The sequence below is a fragment of the Mus musculus genome, chromosome 9, assembly GCF_000001635.26.
Source record: "Mus musculus strain C57BL/6J chromosome 9, GRCm38.p6 C57BL/6J".
Lineage (NCBI taxonomy): Eukaryota > Metazoa > Chordata > Mammalia > Rodentia > Muridae > Mus > Mus musculus.
In genome coordinates, this window is record NC_000075.6 from 113509857 (window position 1) to 113522095 (window position 12239).

Consider the following 12239-nt stretch of genomic DNA (forward strand, 5'->3'; position numbering starts at 1 on the left):
CAATGGAGGACAAGAAGTATCATTCATTGCTGGCATTCAGTACCCTCCATGGGACTGTGGACCTGGGGCCAGCTGAGAAGAGGCAGGGACAAGGATCAACGGTTGGTAGATAATAAATACCATGTCCTGGACTGGAGAGATGGCTCAGCCGTTGAGGGCACTGGCTGCTCTTCTAGAGGGTTCAATTCTCAGTTCCCACATGGTGGCTCACGGCCATCTATAATGGGATCTGATGTCCTCTTCTGTCAGGCAGGAATACATGCAAATAGAGCACTCACATGCATAAGTTATATAAATAAATCTTTTAAAAATATATATACCATGTTATACAAAAATGTTATAGTTTAATTTCTGTTGCTGTGATAAAAGACCCTGCAAAATACAGCCTAGGGTAGTCTGAGCTTATTGTAGCTTATAATCGCAGCTGATGAGAGAGTTGGCCACGTCACATCCGCAAATGAAAGCAGAGGGGGAAATAGGCAGGCATGCTTACTTTCTGCCTTGCTTGTGCTCAGCTCAATTTCTCCATTCTTACACAGCTCAGAACCCCTCTGCTTAGGGAATGGTGCTACTCATAGTAGGCTGGTCTCTCTTCCTCTATGAATTAACTTAATTAAGACAATATCACCAGAAACATGCCTGGGAATCCATCCAATCATTGAGACTTTCTTCTGAGGTGATTTTAGAGTGTATCAAGCTGACAATCTGAACATTACAAAGTGGGTATGGGATGAATGAAATCCTAAGGAAAGAGACTCTCACCATTAAATTTCTGGTCTCTACCAGTCACTCACACATAGTCGGACATAGCCAAGCTTACTGAATTCTGCCACTATAATAACTCCCTTCCACAGACACAAGTCACCACGATCAAGAATCCATCAGCAGACCCCTAGATTCGTTTTTTGAGAATTGTTTTTATTATTATTACTGTTGATTTTTATATTGCCTTTTATTTCCTGGAATGTACAGCTAGCTAAGACCAGAGTTCAAATCCCACCCAGCTATTTAATTGGGTGTTACACTCTTAAGTAAGATTAAAGTTTACTTCAGAGAAACACAAATCTCTTTAACCTGAACTTCCCTGCAATTAATTTCATACCTAAAAATAGTTTTACAGTAAGGGGGAAAAGAGGGAGGTGTTAGCCTAGCTGACACCTCTGGGGCAATGGCCAAGGTGACTTTACAGAGACAGTTCCGAAAAGTGCTTCTGTGAGTTATAAGATGTGACATGCCACAGGAAAGGCACCAAAATCCACCGTGTTTCTGCAACTTATTATCTTTGCTTAATTAGAATTTGTCAAGAAGCAGCTTAAGCAGCAGTTATCAAAAGGGCATAAATATCTCAGCATCGACCCCACTGCCCCTGAATTTAAATACTTCCCCCTGAAAAAAAAAAAACATAGGAAAATGTCAGACTGCATGGCCACTCTGCCATACAAGCTGGATTGGTGTGCTAACAGCCTCCAGGCTCACACCCTAGGGTCTGGGGATGTGTTGTCAGGTGCCTACCTGCAGAGCTTCACCTCAGCTGTTCGGCAGTGCCTCATGTGTCCCCATGTTGTCCTCGTCCTCTCAAAATGTACCTACTATTATTAAATTAAAAACTGCTGAATCCGGCTGAGACCATTCACAGGTGACGATCATGATGAGCCCCTGCCCACGCTGGCAGATTTTCATCTAAGGTAGCTATGGCAACACTAAAATAGTATAACCAGGGTAGGGGCTGCTGGTTACTAATTCTGGCTCTGACACAAACAGAATTGGATCTTCTGTGTCCCACAATGCACCACTGATGGCCTGTCTGGCATCTTGTTTCTCCATCACCTAGCAATTAAAAGATGCCATGCTACTTAGATTCCAGAGCTGGACACTGAAGGCCAGCAAGATGGCTCAGAAGGTAAAAGTACTTGCAGACCGATTCAGATGACCTGAGGTCAACCTGCAGGGTGTAAGGGGTGAAAAGAAAGAACTGACTGCCCAAAATTGTCTTCTGACCTTCTCACATGCACCATGGTGCACACACACGGGCAGATACATACACATAATAACGATGATGATGATGATGATATGATAAAATAAAGAAAGAAAAAGCAAGGACATTCTAGGCAGAAAGAATCCATGACCTCAGCCCCAGACAGTCTAGACTCAAGGATAAGACCATCCATAAAGACATCTTCAGGATAAAGCTCCAACTTCCTGAGACAGGTCAATAAAACTTGAGATAAAAATTCCTCTAAGATGGGAGAGGCCAGTCTAGGACAAGAGCCACAGCATCCCCAGGGACACAGTCAAATACGTGTTGGTCTAACCCTGGGCTTTCCCAACACACTGTTGTGTTATCCTCTTGAAGAGATACAAACAAAAGTCCATCTGAGACACAGCACGAAGGTGTAATTCCACCTAATGCTAGCTTGCTGAACCAGGAATTTGGAGTAGGATAGATTACTCAGAAGAGCATAAATGAGATTAAACTCACAGAAGAATGGGTGTACTGGTTGGTTTTTTGGTCAACTTGGCATAAGCTGGAGTCTTCCAGGAAGAGGGGGCATCAGTTGAGAAAATGCCTCCCTCAGATTATAGACACATCTATGGGGCATTTTTTAATGTAATATTTGAGGTGGGAGGTCCCTGGAGGTAAAAGCAAGCAGGCTGAGCGAGCCTTTGGGAGCAAGCCAGAAAGCAGCACCCCTCCATGGTTTCTGCTTTAGGTAGGTTCTGCCTTCAGGAACAATTTCCTCTCCAAGTCGTTGGTTTTGGTCACCATCTTTATCAAAGCAATAAAAACAAAACCAACACAGAGGGCAATTGGAAACAGCTCTTACTACCAAGCCCCACCCTATCATGGACCACGACCTCTTGGACACTGTATCACAGAGCATTGTCTTCAGGTAACCTTTCATCCCCTGCACATTCTAGCTCCTCCTGCAATCCAATGCAGCTACAAGGAAGGAGGGAGCTGGAATTGTAACTGAGGATCCAGTCGCTCTCCCCTTTCTCCCTTCACTATGGACTGTGAGAGGCTCTGTTGCCATGGCCACAGATTTGGCTATCACCATATCCTTCAGCTATCTCATTGCCATGATTGCAGAAGCTGCACCACCTCTGCTCCCTGATGCCAAATGGGTGCACTGTGATGCTGTGACCTGGGTGCACTGTGAGTGATGCTGTGACATGGATGCACTGTGATGCTGTGACATGGGTGCACTGTGATGGTGTGACATGGGTGCACTGTGAGTGATGCTGTGACATGGGTGCACTGTGATGGTGTGACATGGGTGCACTGTGAGTGATGCTGTGACATGGGTGCACTGTGATGGTGTGACATGGGTGCACTGTGAGTGATGCTGTGACATGGGTGCACTGTGAGTGATGCTATGACCTGGGTGCACTGTGAGTGATGGTGTGACATGGGTGCACTGTGATGCTGTGACAAGCCCTCTATTTTAAAATGATTTTCCAAAATCAGCCACAACCAAGATGATTACTCATTTGATTTGATTAATGAAGTAATGCCTGGCAGTTCTAACCTGTGCTCTGGTCTGGAATTTTCCACCAAGGACCCATTTTTAAGTCTTTATTGACAGCCTGAGGCTCAGGGGAGAGGGGGTCGGTGATAGAAACTTTAAGGGGTGTGGTTTAGTGTAATGAAGTTAAGTGAGTAGATGGGTACCCATGAAAAGGCTATTGGGGTCCAGCCTGTACTCTCTTTTTGTGTGTTTCTGTCTGTCTGTGTGTCTGTGTATCTGTGTGCCTGTGTGTCTGACTGTCTGTCTGTCTGTCTGTCTGTCTGTCTGTCTCTCTCTCTCTCTGTGTGTGTGTGTGTGTGTGTGTGTCTTTCTCTCTTCCTCTCTCCCTCCCTTCATCCCTCTATCAGGTTTTATATAAAGAAGTGTCATACCAAAGGGGAACAAATGTCTCCCCTGTGCTAGGGTTTGGATGTGATTCAAATGTATCGCGTAAGTACATCGGGAGCTTGGGACATAGCACGGCAATCCTGGAGGATAAGACAGGGAGGTTTTAAGTGGTAGAGTGGACCTAGAGATCGCAGTTCATAGCACTTTCCTTGAAAGCAGAAAGAGCTGAGTTCTATTGCCAGGACCCATGTGGAAGGAAGGAAGGAGGGTGAGAGGGAGGGGAAGGAGGGAGGGAGGGAGGGAGGGAGGAGGGAGGGGAGGAGGGAGGGAGGGAGGGAAAGAGGAAGGAAGGAAGGAAGGAGGGTGAGAGGGAGGGGAGGGAGGGAGGGAGGGAGGAGGGAGAGGAGGAGGGAGGGAAGGAGGAAAGGAAGGAAGGAGGGAGGGGAGGAGGGAAAGAGGAAGGAAGGAAGGAAGGAAGGAAGGAAGGAAGGAAGGAAGGAAGGAAGACCTGGGTATGGTGGCAATGCCTTTAATTCCAGCACTCAGGAGGTAGAGCCAGGCTGATCTCTGTGAAGTAGAGGCCAGCCTGGTCAACAGAGTGAGTTGTGGACAGCCAGAGCTACATAGTGATATCTGTCTCAAAAGAAAAAAAAATCAGCCCAGGCAATGTAGTAGGCATGCCCTTACAATCCTAGGAAGAGCAAGTATCCTCTGGAATGGTGAAAGTGCCCCTCTCTCAATTGGGGTTATGCCCACTTGGACCATACATTTAAGTTTTTATCAAACTGTTCAAAATATGTACATTTTTATTTTTAAAAAACATATATCTCAATTAAAATAAAGCAGAATAGGCTGCAGAGATGGCTCAGAAGCTGCTCTTACAAGGGTCCTGAGGGGTTTTTTCCCTGCACGCATGTTGTAAGCATTAAACCACCTCTAACTCTAGCTCCAGGAGATCTGACGCCCTCTTCTGGTTTATTCAAGGACCCATACAGCTACAGCAAGCATACATGTGTGTGTGTGTGTGTGTGTGTGTGTGTGTGTGCGCGCGCGCACATGCGCGCGCGCGCAAAAATAAAAAATAAATATAAATATGTCTTTAAAAAACAAAATGATATAAATAACTTCGTAAGTAGAAATCATGGAGGATTTGTGAAGATTGGATGAAATCCTAAAGTCCACAGCAAGAGATGGGAGAGGACCCAGATTTCCTGAAACCCTCATTCTCCCCACAGGCAATAACTCTTCCGGGACAGAAAGCGAGGGCCTTGTCACGCCAAGCAGAGCCGGCATTTCCCGTCAGGACTCCAGAATCCGTGCTCAGCAACCTCGTAGAATTTGGGGTGTTCATTTGGACAGTGAATCAGGGCTCTTGGGGACAGGAGCCCTAGAGCAGCTCAGGATTTAAATAATGATGTGTCAAAATCTGCCTCCGATGTCTCAGATTTAATCTTCCTCGTGACCTTGTAGGCTTTCAGGATTATTAGAGCCAGCCACACAGAAGCAAAGAATATTAAAGTTGTTTGTCAAAAACCTGCTGCTTCTGTCAGGAAAAACTCCAGAACAGAGGAACATATGTGCTGGAAACGGAAGAACCTCCGAGTGGAGATGGGGAGGGGGATGATGTGATGTGCCGATGTTTGCCAAAAACTGCTCAGCTGAATGGGGTGAGCCGACAGCCAGGGTTTGCGGCGTTCACACGGAGTCCAGGGGCCAGCTCTTTGCTACACTTTCGGATTAAAATTATGTGTCCTCCATGTTTCCTTAGGATGAGCATGTCTGTCACTGCCTCAAATCCTTCTGCCCTTAGAAACCAGACTTGCTATTGCTCTGTTCGTGTTGTAGGACCAGCCAGGCGCGCGGTCTGGACCTCTGCCTCCTCGCTTGTCCAATGAAGTGGATTAAAGACTAATGTTAAAAGAGAGAAGTCTGGGAAATGGTTCTGGTGGCAAAGTGTTTACCTTGAAAGCGCAGGGATGTAAATCCAACCCTCAAAACCCACATCACAAAAAAAAAAAAAAAAAAAAAAAGAACAAAATGGGTTTCATACCCTTGTGTCTTTAATTCCCCATGCTGGGAAGGCGGAGCTAAACAGATCCACAGACCTCGGTACCCTGGCCTGCTGGGCAAGTTCTGGGCCACAGTGACATGCTTCCTCAGAAAATGTGGACTGCACCTAAGAAAAATCACCTGAAGCTGTTCACTGACTGTCGTGTGTGTGCGTGTGCCTCTGTGTGTGTGCGTGTGTGTGTGTGTGTGTGTGTGTGTGTGTGTATGTGCGTGTATGTGTGTCAGTGCAGACCTTCAGTCTCACCACTGACAAAGTAACTGGAAGGAGAATCATGAGTTTGAAGCCAGCCCGGGCTATGCAGAGAAAAGAAAACGAATTATTGCCATGAATTCTGCAGAAAGGCCTAGGACGCGCAGTAAGTTCTTAGTCGCATGAGCTGTACACGTTAAAGCCCCGGGCACTCCCTTTCCATCCACCACTGCAAGCAGATCTCAGACTACACCAAACTCAAATTCAAATGTGCACTCAGCCAGACCCATAATTCCAGCCATTCAGGAGGCTGACCATACGTTAAAGCCAGCCTGGAGGGCTTAGCAGATCTTATCTCCAATGTTTTAAGGTCTAGGGATCTAACTCCACGGTGTAGCACTTCTGTCTCCGCTACTAGAGGGAAAATATTCCTATATTCTAAATACTCCCCAGGGAGGAGGGGTTGATCAGCAGGATTCCACATAAGGTAAAGTTGCTTCTATTCCCAACTTAGTCCTGAGGACTCACTAAGGACAAGGCAGAGCCTAGCAGTCTCTGGGTTAAATTGACTTATTACAGCCTCACCACACCTGTCAGGCTCTGTGACAGCTTGAGAAAGCTTGGGTTCAAAGTGTTATGTGAAGGTGGTGTTGACAGGCACCTGGATAGGAGACACCCGTGCATTGCTCAGTTCCCTGGAGTCAGCAAGGCCATGGGGACAGACACACACATCTGCAAGAGAAACAGAGAGCTTTCGTTTTCTATTGCTAATAGCCTATATCACTTCCAAACCAGGCATCTGAACCACTTCTTTTTTTTTTCCATTTTTTATTAGGTATTTAGCTCATTTACATTTCCAATGCTATACCAAAAGTCCCCCATACCCACCCACCCCCACTCCCCTACCCACCCACTCCCCCTTTTTGGCCCTGGCGTTCCCCTGTACTGGGGCATACAAAGTTTGCGTGTCCAATGGGCCTCTCTTCTTTCCTTTGCAATTCCATTATAAAAGTCTCATGCGCTGAGGGATTCCGCTGAGCACTCAGAAATCCAAGGCTGGAAAACCTTCTTCCATGACGCCTTCTCCATCAGTATCCGATGGGCTTTTTGCTCCTTGGCCTCTCTTCCATTATACGTGACATAGCATCCCGTGGCCTCACAACAATCGCACGCCTTACATGGCCACTAGCTCCACAACATAAAATGTAGAGATTGCCAAGCTGGCAAAAGGGTATAATCTCAGACATGTTGGTGTGGCTTTGCCAACCCTGTGGGTTCATGTGGGAACACAGGTCAGTGGAGAGACCAAACTATAACCTTGGGAATGGAATGGCAACATCACAGTAATGTCCACATGAGGTGGAAAGTGCCTCTGTAGCCATCTTGGGAAAGTATAACCTTACAAAATGCCCTATGGGTTGTATATTTTTGAAGTGAGAGTTAGGGACCCCATTACTACTGTAATCTATTAACAGTAATAGACACAGATATGTACCACTTCGAGGCAAAACAAAAACAAAAGCAAAAAAAACAAACAAACAAAAAACCCTATAAGATCAGCATTGTTTATGAGAAAGAGATGAAAGCCTCCAGCAGAAAACGTCTACTCATTGGGGTCCCTGTGCCTGGTTTATCTGTGATGGGATAGAGCAGGATGACACTTGAATGGGGCCTTCCATTGGTTAGAAGGGACATGAGGAAAGAGCAGTAGATGTCAAATTCTCACGTATACAGGTTAAATCTCCCCTACACACAGACAAAAGCAAACTATCTATGGCTACCGAACAAAGGGACAAGAGTGGCCACTGTGGCTGAGTCCCTGAGCCACAACCAGCCTTTGCCTTGCCCATGATACCCACTTGAGGCTTCATTGACTCCCCTGGGTTTCTTGATGCTGAGGGTGGCTAACTGGAACCATGGCATTCATGTGAACCTTATGCTTCCCACACGACTCTAACTCCTCTCCCACTGCTGTGGCAAAGCAACCTCAGGAAGGAAGGGCCTTCTTTGGCTCACGGTTCAAGGGAACAAGATCACATGCACTCACGTCAGGAAGCAGAAAGAGATGGGACGGAAACTGGTGCTCCTCATTCAGTGTGAGAGCCCGACCCACTGAGTGATACCACGTGCACTTTGGGTGGGTCTTCCTACCTCTAACTAGAAACTTCCTCACATATATACCAAGAGCCCTGTCTCCTAGTGCCTATCAAGTTGGCAATACTAGCCATCAAACTTTGGTTGCACACACACACACACACACACACACACACACACACCCAATTAGTACACAGTAGTGGCTCATGACTGAACACAATCTGAAACTCAAAATAATATAGAAACGTGCCCCCTATGAACTGGAACACCAGATAATCTTTTCTTATGACAATGTATATTTTTTTATGTGCATTGCTATTTTGCTCAAGTGTATGTCTTTGTGAAGGTGTCAGATCTTGGAGTTACAGACAGTTGTAAGATGTCATGTGGGTGCTGGGAATTGAACCCTCGTCCTCTGGAAGAGTAGCCAGAGCTCTTAACTGCTGAACCATCTCTCCAGCCCCTACTGCATCTTTCAAACTATGTCACTATGTTTTCGTTTAATGAACTTCCTTGCTTAACATCTTTCCCACCCACACTACAGCCTCTCCAAAAGCAACAGTAATTTGTTCTCGCCTGTCTGCTCCTTTATTCTCAATGCCTAACACAGAGATGATCAAACACTAAGCACTCTATAAATATTTATTGAACCAATGAGTGAGCACAGCCTGTTAGCACCATCCATAGCCATATTGGGTAGTTAGAGACTGTATTTCCCCTGTTCATCTCCATACCCCAGCTGGTGCCTACTAAATGCTCAATGTTTGATGAGTGAATAAATAAAAAGACTCGAAGCACAGGAAGGAGGGAGATCAAATACCTTAGATTTGATGCTAAGCCTTGCCTCCACAGCCTATTTGCTACCCCAGGTGAAATGTGAAAAGAGCAATGGAGAAATAGCAGTATCGGATGATTACAAGGTGTTTTTGTTTTTGTTGTTTTTGCTTTTTTCAAGAGAGACTCTCATTTTGTAGCCCAGGGAACTGGCTAACATGGAGTTCACTCTACAGCTCAAGCTTCCAACAAGGCTTCCACAACGACCCTCCTGTCTTGGCATGGCCAGAATTATAGGTATGCTCCATCATACCCACACCTCGTTTGCAAGATTTCATGGCAAGAACAAATCATCAGAACCCAAAGCTTGTGAGAGTTCAGTAGAATGTAGTTAGAAAACACCACTGGGGCAGGAGAGACAGCTCAGTGGGCAAACTCCTCGCCTTTCTGGATCTGGAACCCATACCGAAGGCCAGACCGAGTGACACACACTTAGAATCCCAACGGTGGCAAGGCGGAGGGTGAAGACAGGCCGGTTCCTGGAAGGTCACTGGCCTACTAGCCTAGGCTAACGGCCAAGCCAGTGACAGAGGCTGTCTCAAAGAAAAAGTTGAAGGCATCTGAGACACAACACTGAGAGTTGCCCTCTGACCTCCACATCCACACATGTATGCACAGATGTATGAGTGCACAGAGAAGACGCCACAATATGAAGCATGCTATTTAGGCTTTAGCAAGTTCATCTTTGACCCACACCCACCCCATCGGCTATTGCAAGATCTCACCTGACTATTCCCTCCCCGCCCCCCACTCCGTCTCAACCCCAACACCAGCAAGCTCAAAGAAATCTGCTCTCCCTTCACTGTTCATCCCGTGGCCATCTCTTCTTATGAGTCTATAAATCAGTGCAGCCAGCTTATGCCACTCACCTCCCACCTTCGCTAGCTGCCTCCTGGGAAACAGGCAATGCTCCATTAAAGCTTCCTGCCCTGCCGAGCAGGGGGGAAGGGCACTGTGTGCAATGAGGCGTGCTTCCAATGAGTCCGGTCCCCAGAGACCCTCTTCAAGCTGGAGAATGCCAACGATGCCCAGACCTGAGAGGCTAGCACAGCTTCTCCCTGCACAGAAGCAAGGGCGGCACCCTGCCCCGCTGTGCCACTCACTTGCCTGGGAGAGCACTGTGTATCGACTCACAGACCCAGGCTAGGAGACCCCTAGACTTGGAGTGCTCCAGACCACTTGCGATTCTTGGTTCTGAGCCCCAGTCTCTGACTGCGTCTTTATCACAGCCAATCAGAGCATTCTCCAAGTTACGGCAGGATAAGGGGGTCAGGTCAGAAAGCTGAGCCTGTGAGATTAAGGCAGAAGCCATCAGAATTCCTGACACCAGCTAGGGCTTCTCCAGGAGGTGAGGAGGTTACTCACGGGTGTCAGGGTTTCTATCACTGAGATAAACACCATGACCAGAAGCTCGTTGGTGATGAAAGGTTGCATATGGCTTACATGTCTGTCCATCACTGAAGGAAGTCAGGATGGGAACTCAAGTAAGACTGGAACCTGGAGGCAGGAGCTGATGCAGAGGCCATGGAGGGGTGCTGCTTACTGGCTTGCAATCATGGCTTGCTCAGCCCACTCTCTTATAGAACCCAGGACCACCAGCCCAGGGATGGCCCCATCCACAATGGGCTGGACCCTCCCCCATCCATCACTAATTAAGAAAATGCCTTACAGCTGGATCTTATGGAGCCATTTTTCTCAACTGAGGCTCCTTCCTTTCTGATGATCCCACATCGAGGCTCCCCCCATGAATGCTCTACACATTCTTGATTATACTGGTCCCTGTTTGGGTTTAAGTATAGAAGACATCAACAGACCAAAGAGTGTATTCTGCCCAAGTCCAGCCTGGTGAGTCAAGTTTAGTCGGGTTACTTCCAGAATTATGTGGATACACAAAAGCTTCACCACTAACAAATACCACCCTAGTTAGCTACTGACTTCTTACATAATTTGGGAGCATCACAGGAAATCCTGAAGGGCTATACTAGATTTCTTCACATGGATAAGTGAGTGTTCATAGGCCCAGTCTCATGAGGGTCTCCTGTGATCACGGCTGCTCTGATCCAGGACAGCCATGACAACACTCAACCCTGAGAAAACAACTATGCAACTTCTGCCTTTGTCAAACATGTCCCACCCTACCACATGGAAGAAGCAGGATCTCTCTCTCTCTCTCTCTCTCTCTCTCTCTCTCTCTCTCTCACACACACACACACACACACACACACACACACACACACACGTGCACACGCACACACAAACACAAACACAGACACTTGAAGAAGCCCTAAAGGGTAGAGCGGAGAGTGCTCTGAAGTGTCTGTATGTACCACTTGTTCGTTTGTGACAATGTTGGTGTCTCCAGATCATAGTGGGCCTGAGTGAAGAACAGGAGTGGCCATATTTACTGACCCTGAGTTATTAACATGTAAAATGTTGCGCTAGAGAGATAGGAGAAGGAGCTGGAGACAGAGTAGAGCTAAAACGGAAATTTTAAAGGGAATTCTTTTCCCTTTCACTAGTAGCATAATTAACCAGAAGAGCCCCAACTGGTGCTGTTATGGTGACTGTAATATGAAACTGAAGCATAATGGGAGAATCCGGGTGGAAAATAATAACACTTAGCATTGCTACAGCTTATTACATGTGATGGTTTTTTTGTTCCCTTTGAACTGCACAGACATTAACTAATTAATTGCCATAGGACCCCAGAGTAGACAGAAGGCTCTCCTATCTATATTTTATAAGGAAAGAAAACAAGCCCTTTCTAAGCAAGGCAGAAGTGAATTCTATGTCCCAGGTTCTCTTTCTTTCACTTCCACCACAGCCCTCAGGGAACACACATTTTTACATCTTTGCACAGTTCTGAAAATTCTATTAATAGCCTTAAAATGTGAGTGGATTTGAGCTTGAAGAAACAGAAGAGGAACACAGAGTCAATCCTTTTCATTTCACAGAAAGAAAGTTGTTTCTGCCAAGGACTTTCTAAGGTCAGAAAGCAGCTGAAGGGGAGCCACATCTAGATTGGTTCTGCATGCTCAGTCGAGGGCCACCTCTTACCCACAAGTTCCCAAAGAAAGCCATTACTGCTGGGCCCACAAATGACAAGCCATGTGTTTAGAAATCAGGTTGTCTGTAGGAGCATGCATATGTGTTAGTTTTGCATTCATGTGGGATGTATTCATGTGCGTGCAGCA

At 46.5% G+C, this 12239-nt stretch overlaps 1 long non-coding RNA gene across 1 annotated transcript in view; it reads right to left on the bottom strand.

Moving 5' to 3' along the window:
* The window catches only part of AU023762 (expressed sequence AU023762), a 90407-nt gene that overhangs the window by 13111 nt on the left and 65057 nt on the right, over nt 1–12239 (bottom strand). The window lies entirely within an intron of this gene.